The following is a 14570-nucleotide window of genomic DNA, read 5'->3' on the forward strand; positions in this document are numbered from 1 at the left end:
AACTGTGCAGACGGCGTTTTATCTTAGCAGGCATTTAAGTCTGCACGCTATTGATGTAATGTTCATGTCAAAGGTCCATATACACATGCAGAAACATACACATATGTATCTATCATGCTTTTTGTGATTTATAGAAAGAACAGACTGGAAGGAAGCAGATTAAACTAGACCTAACAGTGCTGACTTTGGAAAGCACGGGTAGGGGGAACGAATATTTTCCTGTTTATGCTTGTTCTAGCTCCCTGAGCAATACTGGCCTCGTGTCTGCTTTTTCCATCTTTTTTCTTTTTGGGTCACACCCAGCGATACACAGGGGTTCCTCCTGGATCGCACTCAGGCGGAGCTCAGGGGACCATATGGGATGCTGGGAATCGAACCCGGGTTGGCCACGTGCAAGGCAAACACCCTACCCGCTGTGCTATTGCTCCAGCCCCTTTCCATTTTTTTTTTTTAACATCGCAGTTTACCAAGTTGTTCATAGTACAGTCGTTTCAGGCATTCAGTGTCCCACCCCCAGTCCCGCCACCAGTGTGACCTTCCCTCCGCCGATGTCCCCAGTTTCCCACCCACCGCCCCAGCCTGCCCCTCGCGGGCATGAACTTGCTTCTTGTTGCTGGTTACGGTAGAGACAAATGTCATTCTCGGACCCTGATCCCTAGGAGCCCGCGTGTCTCACCCTGCGTCTCACTGGCATCACTGCAGCCCTGTCCGAGGGGCCTCTGGGCTGGGGTCGAGGCTCCCTGCACTTGGGGGCTTCTCTGCGGCTCCCCACAGAGTTTGCAGGGCCTGATGGGGCCGACAGGATTGTGGAACTTAGGGGTGTAGCAGCCGTGGGGCTGGACGGTCTGGGGGCTGGGCAGGCGGACGAGGGCCGGTTGTGGCCGGGCTGTTGTGGGCTGTGTCTGCGGCTGCTGTGCCCTCCCCTTCTGAAAAGGCCCCTGAGCTCTCGGCCCCGGCCAGTCCACCTGCGGAGCGTGAGCGGTGTGAGTTCTGTTGGAGATGAGCTGTCTCATGCCTGCTTTTCTGAAAGCCGGGTTCTGAGGAAGAGCAGTCGGGGGATCTGATGCAGGTGCCCAGAGTTGGTGCCGGGTCTCACAGACACCCGTCAGGAGTCCCAGATGGCCGGGCCTGGGCCTGAGCCCAAGAAGGGTGGATTCACTGGGATGGACCGCTCACAGCTCACACACAATTGTGCATTGCTTTAAAAAAAAAAAAAAGGTTTTTTTTGGGGGCCATACCCGGCCCTGCTCAGGGCTTACTCCTGGCTCTGCACTCAGGAACTACTGGCCATGCTCAGGGGACCCTGTGGGATGTCGGAGATTGAACGTGGGTCAGCCGCGTACAAGGCAGACGCTCTCCCCGCTGTGCTATTGCTCTGCCCCCCCCCCTTTGACAATCATGCTTATCTTTCTCGGAAAAATCAAGAGCTAGTCCTGCTTTCCCTCAGCACAAGCTTGTCCAGCCTAGAGGTGCTGGACGGCATGGGGGTACAGGAGCCAGTGACCCCGGTACTCCCGTCTGGGCCCCAGCCCACCTGTCTGGGCCCCTGGAGCTCCTCCGGGCTTCCCCTGAGGAAGCTGTGCCCTCCCCTTGTCCTGTCTGGGCCCACAGCCCTCCTGTCTACTGTGGGTACAGAGCTCGGTACCCCCCAACCCCCATGCCTGGGGTCACTCCCTGCCCAGCCCTCTCTCATTGGATCTGTCTATCTGTCTCTCTTCATCTCTGTCTCTGTCTCTTTCTCTGTCTCTGTCTCTGTCTCTCTCTGTCTCTGTCTCTTTGTCTTTCTCTTATCTCTGTTTCTGTCTCTCTCTGTCTCTGTCTCTCTCTGTCTTTGTCTCTCTGTGTCTTTATGTCTCTGTCTCTTTCTCTGTCTCTCTCTGTCTCAATCTCTTTGTCTTTCTCTTATCTCTGTGTCTCTGTCTCACTGTCTCTGTCTTTCACTCTCTGTCTCTATCTCTGTCTGTCCGTCTTTCTCTGTCTCTGTCTCTCTGTCTCTTTCTGTCTCTGTCTCTCTGTCTGTAGCTCTGTCTCTGTCTCTGTCTCTCTCATGCTGCATGACACTGGTGGTGGGACCTGGGAGCCCTGTGTGTGCCCCGTGCCCCAGTGACAGGGTGGCAGCCTCAGGCCCAGAACACCTTTTGTGGGAGCAGAGGGACGAGGTCACAGACAAGGCGTCCCCTGGGATCGGGTCTTCCCCATGTAATGGGGCGTCGATGGCTCCCAGGCTCCCCCTCAGGTGGCTGCTGTCTCTGCCCATGGCTGTGGCTACACTTGGCAGGGGCCGGGGGTGCAGAAGGGAAACACGGGGTGACTCGGTCTCCGGGGATGGGGTCGGTGGCCAAGCCCCCTGCACGGATGTCCAGGGCCGTTCTCAGCCCTGCCCCCAGCTCCAAGACCAGGGCGGGAGTCGGAAGAACCCTGAGAGCAAACGTCCTCCTGTCCTGGGACTGCCCCTCCTTCTCAGCTGGGCAGGGCTGGGCATCTCCCTCAGTCGCAGCCTTGCTGAGATTCTTGTCTCAGTGGCAAACAACAGTCACAAATATCGAGCTCAAATGGAAAAAGGGAAAAGAAGAGAAAGTCGTTTTGGCTAAAAACTCACGATCCGGTGAGAAGTCTTTCTGCCCTCCGTCTCAGTCTGGCCAAGGGAGAACCAGGGGACACAGTCGGACTCTGATTTTTAGAAATTTGCTCCCCTACATTTCCCAGTCCTGAAAACAAAGGGAGCTGGTCACCTGTGAAACGAGCCCTGTCCAGAGCACGGGGTGGCCGTTGAGAGGCTCGGTGACCAGCCCCTGCCCTCCGCCTGAGTCACTCCTCCTGTTTCCCACGGTCCTGGAGTCCTGTTTTCATTTTTGCTGCAGGGTGTAGAACTTTGCTGGTTGGTAGGCACAAGTGGAGCCCAGCTCAGGCGCACACAAATCACTTCGTATGTCCAGACTGTCTCAGATCGGAGAAATACCACAGTGGGGAGGGCATTTGCCTTGCATGAGACCAGCCCGAGTTCAATCCCCGGCACCCCATGGGATCCCTGGGTACCCCCAGGAGTGACCCCTGAGCATAGAGCCAGCGATAAGTCCTGAGCATTGCCAGGCATAGCCCTCCACAACACAAAAACAAAAAGACTGTCCCCACCGTCCACAGTGACTAGATTTTGGGTGCCCGGGAAGCCGCCCAGCTTGCCTCGGACCCGTCTGCATCCCCGAGAAAGTCACAGTCCCTTGTTTGAAAGCCCCCAGATCTGTGAGCACTGGTCAGTGAGTGGCTGGAAGGCTCCCATCTGAAGTGCTCAAGGCTTCTCTATGGAAATGCTTCAGGGCCAGGGACCTCAAGTCCCAGGCGTTTGCTGCCGACTCTCTCGGCCTTCCAAGCCTCCACTTTCGCCCTTGGCTGAAGTTTTATTTATCGAGCGTGTGAACTGGGGGGAGTGTACGCCTAGGGTGGTGTCACCCGTGGAGCATCAGACTATGAATCTGACCCAAATGGCCGACCAAAACAAGAGCGCAAAGCCCTTTGGCCCAGAGGGGTTCCCCGAGCGACTCCTCAGAGAGCGGAAACGCTCAGGGCATCCTGTGGTTTCTGAGTCAGCCCGGGTCTCCGTGTGGGCGCCAGCAGCCCCTACTCACGGCGGCGCCCAGCTCGGGGACGCCCACTGTCCTGGAAGGCACATCCCCTCCCCAACCTCACGGTGGTCAGGAGAGGCAGAGAGAGGGCCCACCCTCCCAGCCAGTCAGTCTGGCCTCGCCCAGCTGGGGGTCCCCTCAGGGTTAGGCCCCAGGTCCTTCCCACCCACGTTGAACTGCGTCCCAGGAAGCTGCACTGTGAGGTGTGGCCCACCTTGCCCCCTGGTTCCTGCTGCTCCCTGGCCCCTGCCCCCAGACCACCTTGTTGCTGCTGGGTGGGAACAGCCATGGGCAGCCCCGTGTTGCTCAGGGCAGGGCCCGTTGTTTGCTGCGGATGCCCCGCCCACGGCACCAGGAATCCCGCGTATAAACTGTTTGTGTCTCACAAGTGGTTTAGCTCAGCCACGAGGTCAGGGGCCTAGAGCAACAGACAGTGGGGGGTCGGGACAGCCCCAACTCTGGGACTGAGGAGGACAGCTGAGTCTAAATTCCTTATTTGACTCGTGTTCCCTGCCAAGGGTCTTAACTATTCTGCTGGTTTGTCTGAGTTGGCCAGGAGGGTGCCCGCCTGGCGGGGTTTCCTTCTGTCTGAGAGGTGAGACTCACCCGGGCTCTTCTGCAAGAAAACCCTGACCGGGCAGGGGACAGGCCTTTTCTAAGCTCACCCGGCCTGTGTCCTCCTGTCATGACTCCGGGGACCCTCAGGGAAGGGCATCATAGCTGTTTGGGGGTGCTCGAGCTGTGGGAGTCTTCTGGAATCTGAGAGAAGAGAACCCCAAGAGGGTCAGTGTGACTGGTTAGAAAGCGCTTTGACCTGGGGCAGCATGGGGTTTGACAGAGACAGAAGGTCACTCCTGTGGCATGCTGGGATGGGGAAGGTTCTAAACCATGCATACATGTATGTACATGTATGCATACACAAATATACACATGCATGCACACATACCGATACACACATACACATACACACACATATATATACAAAACCACATACACATATATACAAAATCACATATACATACATGCACACATGCACACCTACACATATGCATATACATACACATACATGAATACACACATATACACATAAACCCACATGCGCACACATATACACACATGCGTGCATATGGCGTTTCCTGGTGGAAACACCCCCTGCGGGTGTGGGCACAGTGGAGAGTAGGGTGATTGAAAGGGCTGAGGGGTCTGAATGACAGGCCGTGGGATTCTGGGGGACAGCCTGGAGGAGTCTGGCGGGAAGAGTCCCCAGCCGGTGTGGGGGCCCGGCCCAGAGGACACTGGGCAGACTGTCCCCTGCATGATGGCCGCTGGCCCTCCACAGCACCTGGGGCGTGTGAGTGTCCTCTGCTTCTGGAGGACAGAGAGGCTGATGCCAGGGACTCCAGAGCCAGCTTCACACGCAGACCCCACCCCACCCACGAGGTGCTTGGTCCCCTGAGCACTGCCAGGGGTGACTCTGAGCTCACAAGGCGTGGTGGACCAACCACCTTGAACACAGCGTGGGAAGTGAATTCAAAAACTAAAAACAGTTAAAAGTTTTTATTTGGGATTTTGGGGCCACACTGGTGATGCTCAGGGCATGATACTCCTGACTCTGCCCAGGGACCACAGGTGGGGCTCAGGGGACCTCATGAGGTGTCAGGATGGACCCTTGGGCAGGTGTGTGCGAGGCAGGAACCTCCCTGCTCTGTCGTCGCTCCAGCCCCTCACCCTGACTCTCTACCTGAGCCTCACCCTTAGTGCCCCCCCCACCCCCGAACTCAGGTTCTGCCATGCTCTCTCGCCAGGTCGTCCTGGAATCTGTGCACCACTGTGCCAACCAGCCTTTTCTTGGGGAGAGACAAGTGTCAGCGTATATGCCCACGTTTGCCTGCACACCTCGCCCAAGGGGCTCCATTCCCTCCTAGGATGCCCCCAGGGCTGCTGGGAAGAGACGCCCCGGGATGTCCCGCCACAGTGCCCAGCTGTCTCAGAGGGTCGTCCCAACCTTCTTCCAGGAGGGACAAACCAGGCATCCCCCGCCGGCTCCCAACCAGAGCAAGGTGGTGCAGGGGTGCTTTCTGGGAGTCCCTCGTTTCCACCAGGTGCTTCTCCGTTGGCCAAGATGCTGATTCGTGGTGGGGTCCTGCACTCTGTGCCCCAGCCCCCCACGCGGGGACGGCCCCCGGCCAGCGTGAGTTGTGGCGCTTGTGCAAAGGAGTCCGTGGGGACCAGCTGCCTGCTCTGGGGCACCCTTCCCTCCGCCCGGACCCTGGGCCACCTCTGCTTGCGTCGTTGGGGACGCGGTGCCAGCAAGCGTCCCCGATGGCTGTCCCACTGCTCTTGCACTTCAGAAGGCCACAGCTGGACGCTCCACCTCTCTGGGGTGCCGGCGACAAGAAGCAGCTCAAACGAGGCTTCCTCCTGTGGGCTCAGAGGGGTCCCGAGGAACGAGTGGGCGTGCAGAGGGACTTCAGGAATGGTTGGATCCGAGCACCAAAATCAAGGCTCTTGGCCTCCCTTCCAATCCCTCCTGGCCCTGGCAGCCGCTTGGTCCTTCCTGGGGTGTCCTGGTCTCCGCCCCCTCTGCCCAGCTCCCAAGGCCTTGCCAGCAGGACGTGGCTACACAGCTCGGCAGTTCTATACCAGCCGGCCCAAGGCTGCCCAGCCCTGGTGCCCCTCCTCGCAGAGCGTCTTCGCAAACCGCACCCCTCCGTCCCCTTTTGGAGGCCCCTTGAGCTCTGGTTTGCATTTCTGTGTCTGCAGGGGCCTCCTGTGAAGGGTAGGGGGCGCGCCTAGCTGTGTGGACCTTGAGGTTCAAGTTTCCAAGTGCTGCTCACTCAGCAGTGCTCAGGGCTCACTAGGGCTGACAGTACTCGGGAGGTCAGTAGTGCTGGAGAGGGACCCGGGGTCCAGCGGGGGCTGGTGCAGCCTCCCTCCCTCTGCCCCCCTCCTCCCGCCGCGATGCCTGGTGTGAGCCCACCTTGAAAGGGAGAGGAGAGAACAGGAGCTAAAGGGGGCACACAGATCCGCTCACGCCCCAGTGCTGCTGGGCCCAGGAGGATCAGGGGTGCAAGAGCGAGGACCCGGGTGGGGGGGCGACTGAGACCCCCCCTCCCTGGGCCTGCTATTACAGGCCACCTTGAGGAGGAGGGTTGAGTCCAGTGCTCCCCTTTTTCAGTGAATTTTAATTTAAAAAAATACCACTGAGAACTTCCCAGTGATTGGAGGAGAGGCTGCATCTGCTATGGACGATGGACAAGTCGAGCCTGAATTAGATCTTGTAACCCCCAAGGGCTTTTCTCTACAAGAGCCTTTGCCTCCCTATCCGGTCGGGACTGTCCCTCGGGTAGCAGCTGTGGTGTCAGGACTGGACCGTTGGGCCATGACCCAGATGTCAAACCCAGGTCAGCCTGGATGCTCCCGGCAAGGGATTGGCCTTTGTGCTGGAATCGCAGGACGTTCCTCTCTGAGTTACCCGGGCTGGACGGGACAGGAGCCCAGGAGGAGACAGGACCAGGGGGGCACTGCCGGTGCTCTTCGTCCATGACAGGTTGGACACCGGGGGCTGCCCCTGCTACTGGGCAGCACATCTCAGGTCACCGTCTCAGCATCAGGGACACTCCTGCTCCTCCCCCCTCCCCCTCAGCCGAGCCTGGTTTTCTAGACCTGCATTTCAGGAGCCCTCAGTGGTCCTTCCGGCTCCAGAGCTGGGGAGCAGGTGGGGTGTGTGGCCCCCTGCTGCTGCCACTGGGGTCATGGAAGACCTGAGTGGGGGTCGTCCCAGCACCACAGGGCACTCTCCTGCTGTCTGCTGGCTGGGGGCACTTCTGAGTCCCAGTGGTGGGGGCTGACTTCTTGCCTCTTATGCCTGCGGTGGCAAGGGAAACAGGGACTTCTTTTTATTTTTATTTGTTTTGCTTTTGGGGTCACACTCAGCAATGCACAGGGGTTACTCCTGGCTCATGCACTCAGGAATTATTTCTGGCGGTGCTCAGGGGACCATATGGGATGCTGGGGATCAAACCCGGGTTGGCCGCACATGTAAAGCAAACACCCTACCCGCTGTGCTATTGCTCTAACCCTGAAGCGGGGACTTCTGAAGCTGGTTCCCATCCTTCCAGGAGGCAGAGTGCACGAGAAGGTATTGAAGTGGTCCAAATAGGGAGAAAAAGCAGCTCTGGATGGATAGGTGAGTGGGTGGGTGGGTGGATGGAAGGAAAGAAAGATCAGGGATGGGGTGGGTGATGGATAAGTGGGTGGGTCAACATATGGGTGGATGGACAGGTGTGTAGATGGAATGGTGGATGGATTGATGAATAGATGAATAGAGACATAGACAAGTGGGAGGATGTATATCTGGAAGGAAAGATAGTGGATGGGTTGATGGTGGGTATATGGGTGATGGAAAGATGGGTGGGTGGATAGTTGGATAGATGGATGGGTGGATGGATGGGGATGGATGGATGGATGGATGGATGGATGGGTGGATGGGTGGATGTGTAGAGATGAATGGATAGAGGTGGATGTGTGGCGGGATGAATGGTTGGATGAACGGATAGATGGAATGGGAGGAAGGAAAGGGAGAGAGGGAGAAAAGAAGGAAGGAAGGAAGATGGATGGGCAGATATATAAATGGATGGAAAAGGAAGGATGGAAAAGGAAGGATGGTGGTGAATTGGGCAGATAAGTGGGTGGAAGGATGAATGATGGATAGACGGAGAGATGGATGGAAGGATGGATGGGTGCTGGATTAGTGGGCGAATAGACAGACAGATGGATAGACATGTGGATAGACAGATGGAAGCAAATTGTCGCTTTCAGATGAATTCTTTTCCCATTCGGATACGGTGTCCGTTTCCCTCTGATGAGTCACTGCTGTACTTACATTCTTTTCTCGCGGCCTCTCATGAGCGAAGGACATATTTCATGGAGGGGCTGAGACTTCCCCGGGGACAGGCCTGGGAAACGGACTCTGCCAAGTCCAGTTGGAGGACTGGGACACTGATCCACATTGGCCCACCACATCCTTTGCTGTGGTAATGCTCCCTCCTCCACGCTCCGGTCAGCCGTCTGCTGGGTCGTTTGTCACCGTTTGGCTCTCGTCCTGCTGGTGGTGATGAAGAAGTGGCCCTGAGCACTCGGTCCTGTGTTCGCCATCCCTCCATGGACAACAGGGCCTTCCCTGGGTCTCCTCAGATCCTGAGAGCACCTGAGGTTTCAGGCTGGTTCCAGAAACCTCATTCATTCACGCTCCCAATTGGTCCTGCATGCCCGGCCTCGAGAGAAAAAGCTTCCCTGCGGGGATTGATTGACACAAGCCCGAAGGGTGTACACACACACACACACACAGCTCCCAGACACGCCAGCAGTGCCGGGCCCCAGGGCTGCCGAGAGGCAGGGGTGCCGAGAGCGAGGGCTGGGGAGTGAATGAGGCATCAGAGCAGAGCCTAACCACTGGGAATGCACCACAGGAAGTGTCGAGTTTGGGGTTCAAAGCAAGTCAGCACTCAGCTGAATCTCCTCATACAAGTCAGTGTGTGTGTGTTGGGGGGGGGGACTGTGGGTTCAGCAGGGGGCCTGTCACGTGTTGCCTGTGGGACTGGAAGACCCTTAATCCAGACCACCAGGTGGGCATGTGAAGGCTCGCTGGGAGGCTCGCCCAGCTGTCCACTGTCCCTCAAGAGGAGAGTTTGCTTCTGGAAATTCTGCTCATCCCCTGATACAGATGTCAGCAGATTTGCCCAAACTGCTTCTTCTCCATCTCCACAGTGTTACACGGAGCAAAACGGACCCCGTGGGGCCGCTCGACCCTTTGACTGATTGATTTTTCTGTCAATTCCAGTCAAAGATGATTTCTCGTTGGCGAGGGCCCTCGAGTCGAAGTATGGAAGGGGTGCAAGGCTTTGTATGTTGGGGATGGACAAACAGGAGGTCTGAAGGGGTTACTTTGATAGAGAAAATACATTCAAGCTTTTGAGTCACTGGTGCGGGGGCAGATTGCATCTTATCTGTTAGATCACAGTCCAACACCGGGGAAAGGAAGCATCACCTGGCACGAAACAGGCGCTCAGTGGATTCCTGCTGTGTTCAAGTCCCCCATGCCATACCTCATGAGAAGTCTAACTGGGGTCGGGGTGGGCATCTGATGAGCTGCTAGGTGTAAGATGGGCAGAAGCCGGGAGGGGGACTGACCCCAAATGTGCTGGGCAGCGTGTCAGACCAGGGGGTGCTGTGGTCAAACCCCGGGTTCTCCTACGAACGTATCCAGGAAATAAAAGAGTTGGGTGGGGGACCTGTCAGTTACAAGAGGCCTGATGGATATTTATTTATTTATTTACTTATGCTTTTTGGGTCACACCCGGCGATGCACAGGGGTTACTCCTGGCTCATACACTCAGGAATTACTCCTGGCGGTGCTCGGGGGACCATATGTGATGCTGGGAATCGAACCTGGGTCGGCCGCATCTAAGGCAAACGTCCTACCTGCTGTGCTATCACTCCAGCCTGGATTTTTTTTTTTGAAGTAAAAACAGATTTTATTGGGAGGTTTTTGAGGAAGGGGAGGGAGGAAGGGAGAGTAACGTGCCCCAGAGCGAACGCAGGGTTCTCCAAAGGCAGAGAGAGCCCTTACACACGCCTCAGTGTTAGCTACGGAAGCATGAAAGGCCACATCTCAAGAGGGGAGATCCGGGCGACACATGTACTCAGGGAACACACGAACACAGTACATGGGCTGGGCCAGTATATGTGCTTTCTCTGTTCGAGTTGGCTTTTATAGGCTGTCTCCCAAGCTGCCCCACACAGAGTTTCTATCTGGCAAGGGCCCAACGCCAGGTGTCAAGGGGTAGACCTGGGAGCAGTTGATGGTCTTTGAAATTCCTTTCCCGGCCTTTGCTCCTGCTGGAGCTCCTCTCCAAGGGAGGGGTCCAGCCTTCTCTGGGAGACCGAGTAGATTTTTCAGGTGCTTCAAGTAGCGTGCCTGGCATACACATTCGGGTCATAAATGCGAATGACACAGGAAGTGATTCCTTAAAGGTCAAGCTGGTGGTTTGGTCTCAGTACCTGTATTTAAGATCATAATGCTCCAAAGTAGAGAGAGAGTATGGGGAAAATTGTCTGCCATGGAGGCAGGGGAAGGGTTGGCAAGGGGGAATGTTCTGGGGACATTGATGGTGGAGAGTATCCATTGGTGGAGGGATGGGTGTTTGATCATTGCATGATTGAAACTCAAATATGAAGGCTTTGTAACCCTGTATCTCACGATGATTCAATAATAATAATAATAATAATAATGAAGGTGGTGGTTAGGAGGGAAGGGGGCATAACTAGGTGGGACACAATTTCTTGTGGCCAAGTGGGAGATCACCTCTTTCTTCTCCCGTCTGGTGCTTCCCTTCCAGTCCTCTGTTCATTCCAGTGTGCTTATTGGCATTTATATTTTATCTTTTTTTTTTAAACGGCCTGCTTTATTTATTTATTTATTTATTATTTTGCTTTTTGGGTCACATTTGGCAACGCACAGTGGTTACTCCTTGCTCTGCATTCAGGAATTACCCCTGGCGGTGCTCAGGGGACCATATGGGATGCCGGGAATCGAACCCGGGTCGGCCGCATGCAAGGCAAACGCCGTACCTGCTGTGCTATTGTTCTAGCCCCTTATCTTTATTTATTTTATTATTATTATTATTTTGCTTTTTGGGTCACACCCGGCGATGCAGAGGGGTTACTCCTGGCTCTGCACTCAGGAATTCCTCTGGTGGTACTCAGGGGATCATATGGGATGCTGGGAATCGAACCCGGGTCGGCCACGTGCAAGGCAAACGCCCTACCCATTGTGCTATTGCTTCAGCCCCTTATCTTTAAAAACATTTTTTTCTCTCCTAAGTGGTTTATTAGGTAAGAATTTTACAAATGTTACATTAGCGGTAACGATGGAGCTGGAGAGAATTGCACCTTCTCCATGGTGCGTGGCGAGAGCCACCGATGGTGTGGTGGAACTTGTGACCCTTCCCAAGGCCGTGACTCTTGCAACCCGCAGATGTCAGCCCTCGCATCTCCAACTGTGCTTGTGCCCTGGTTTTGTGATCCACTGGGTATCTGGATTTCTTCTGATAGCTTTATGGAATGGATCGATGAGGATAACCTCAAAGAATTTGTCCGTGGAATCTTCACCAACCCAATAAGAGTCCAGGACTCTCAGAGCCCCACAGTGGCATCCAGCTCGTTCCTCCGCCACAGACTAAAGGCTTCGCGCAAACTTGAGCTGGTTAACACCGTGATGCTCGGGCTTGCCAAAGGTCACACCCTTCGGCACTGGGCGTTTGTGACCACCATGGTGCATGCGTATCCGATAAACAACATAGCCTTGCTTGGCCTTGTAGCCCAGCCTGCCCGTCTTATCCAGCCCGGTGGGGCCGGGGGTCCCGGTGCAGTGCTGAGAGCTGGCGGTACAGTAGCCAGCAGCTCACTCGCAGGAAGAATCGCATCCCATCCGACTGCTTCTTCCTCCAGAGCTCCTGGATGTACTTGTACGCACCCATCTTGGCTTATTGATGGCTGCCGCCCAACGAGAAGGACTCTTTAAAGACTTCTTAAGAATTTATTTTAATGTAGACAAAAGCCACAACTGTTGATACCATTCTAGAGTTGAAATTGATTCGATGACAAAGCTCACATATTAAAATCAATAAGCATAAAGGGAAAATCAATTTTTATGTAAACCTTATTATATCTGATCACGGGGTTCAGTCCCTGTGGAAGAATGAGGCTGTCTCTTGCTAGTCGAGCCTTCTGGGTTGTTGTTTCTGTTTGTTGAGTTTAGTGTTACTTTGTTACTTTCCTGTTTAATTTGGTAGGAGCCTGCTGGAATTCCAGTGTTGAGAGACGAGGAGATGCAGCCTCGGTCCACAGACTTCAGGGTCTGTGGTCTGGGCCAATGATTGACGGGGGCTCTGGGAGGTGGACGTGGCTGCCAGAGCTGGCGGAAGTACAGGGAGCCTGGGGGGAGACAGCCCACTCCCATGCTGACGAGACCCCAGAGTTCTAGCCTGGGCACCAGGAACCAGAAGTTATTTGCAGTTTGGTCTCTGCAGAGGGTGTTTGTGGAACTGAGCCCTTGGCATGGGTGCAGCAGCCTGGCTTAAGCGCCTCCCCACCCCCCCCTCCGCCCCGGACATCGGAGTTTCAGCTGCGGGGACCGATGTGTCCATGAATCCCAGCTGCTTGGCGCGCATCTCCTCAGAGATGTTGTCGGGAATCGGTAGAGAAGGGTGGGTGAGTCGACATTGCGTTCATATTTCATCTGACCCAAAGTAAAACAAACAAACAAAAACTCCGCCACCTTTCATAAAGGAGGGGAGGAGGTGTCGGAGACAGGCAGGGGGAAAAAAAAAACCCAGGCGAGTTTCTGATCCCCTCTATGTCTGGAGGTACTCATGGTGTGGGCCAGAGGGAGACGAGGCTGGGGCCCCTGAGCACCCCGCACAGGGAGGCCTTGACCCAGTGGCCACAGCCCTGCATGCCCGGCTTGCCCATGGCCTTGGTAAAGTCACTGGCCTCTGCAGCTGGGTCTTCTCTGGGCCTGGTCATCCCCAGCCTGTCTGTCCTTTGGGGCGCCCACAACCGAGCCGGCTGTGCCTGCTGGACCCCCCCACCCCGGGAGCCTGCCCGGGCTTGCGACTCACTGCCACCCCCGCAGCAGCGGGCAGGAAGTGTGCGTGGGGTGGGATGCGGGCTGCCTCCGCCTCGCACGCACCCTGGCAGGTGAAAATGCGCCCCAGACGCGCTACCCAGACAGTAAATTGCTTCTGTCACAGGGTGCGGGAGAGATCCGTGGTCACCTCCGCCAGGCTGGGCGCCAGGGAAGGGCAGGGACACCGCCAGGGAGGGCGGCCTGCTCACTGAGCCTGCCGAGAAGGGGCAGGACAGCACAGGGCACTGCCAGGGTGACCCCAGGGCACAGAGCAAGCCCTGAGCACCACAGTGTCGGCTCCAAAAGCAGAGAGAGAGGCGGGGGAGGGGGCAGTCCCGGCCCCCAGCCAGGTCTACACGGAGCTCCTGAAGATGCGCCGTGCTGGCCTCTGCTCGCCTGTCAATGCTCTCCCTGCTCACCTCTCAGTGCTCCCTCTGCTCACCCATCAGTGCTCTCTCTGCTCACCTGTCAGTACTCCTTCTGCTCACCCATCAGTGCTCCCTGAAGTCCAGGGTCCCTCTCCCAAGAGCCCCTCCGTGGACAGGCTCCTGTCCCACCCACCCCCACCCTAAGCTTCAGGAGCTAATGGCCACGCATGTCCCTTCTGGTGGAACAGACATAGCAGAGGCGACTGTTGGTAAGACCATGTGACAGCCAGCGCCCCCAGCACCCCTGTCCACCCCAGGATCCCCGTCCACCCCAACACCCCCGTCCTCCCTAGCACCTCCCATCCACCCCTAGTCCCCCCCATCCACCCTCAGCACCCTTCATTCACCCCATTACTCCCTGTTCACCCCCAATACCCCCATCCCTTTCAGCACTGCATTCTTCCCATCCCCCTGCCCACCCCCAGCACTCCCTGCCCACCCCCAGTGCCCCCTGTCCACCCCCAGCACCCCCGTCTGCCCCCCTCGCCTTTTCATCTTGCAGCACCGAAGCTCTGTCCCCGGACCCGCACCAGCCCCTCCAGCCCCTTTCTCCCGCGGGCCCTGGACCCTTGGAACGTGTCACTCAGGCCTCCCTGTGCTCCCGCCGCCCTCAGGGTCTGTCCAGGGCGCAGCTCGGGACGGGAGTCTGTCCCTGCTGGACGCCAAGCCCGAGTGCCTGGGCCGCTGCCTGCCCTGTCCATCTGAGGGGCCTCTGGTCCTCGGGGCTGGCGTGGGGTGTCCTGCACCCCGACACGGGCGGCTCTGATTGTGCAGGGCAGCAGCCTGTGCCGTCGAACCCTTGCTCAGAGCTGGGGGTCAGCAGGCAGTGGG

The 14570-nt window shown here is 56.7% G+C and overlaps 1 protein-coding gene and 1 pseudogene across 1 annotated transcript in view; one reads left to right on the forward strand and one right to left on the reverse strand.

Annotated features, from left to right (window-relative positions):
* Positions 1–14570, forward strand: part of SLC6A1 (solute carrier family 6 member 1) — a 298182-nt gene that overhangs the window by 84471 nt on the left and 199141 nt on the right. The gene's annotated exons all lie outside the window — the stretch shown is intronic.
* LOC130037715 (60S ribosomal protein L15-like) lies at positions 11489–12160 on the reverse strand (annotated as a pseudogene).

Source organism: Sorex fumeus, unplaced genomic scaffold (genome assembly GCF_029834395.1).
Source record: "Sorex fumeus unplaced genomic scaffold, SorFum_2.1 ptg000072l, whole genome shotgun sequence".
Lineage (NCBI taxonomy): Eukaryota > Metazoa > Chordata > Mammalia > Eulipotyphla > Soricidae > Sorex > Sorex fumeus.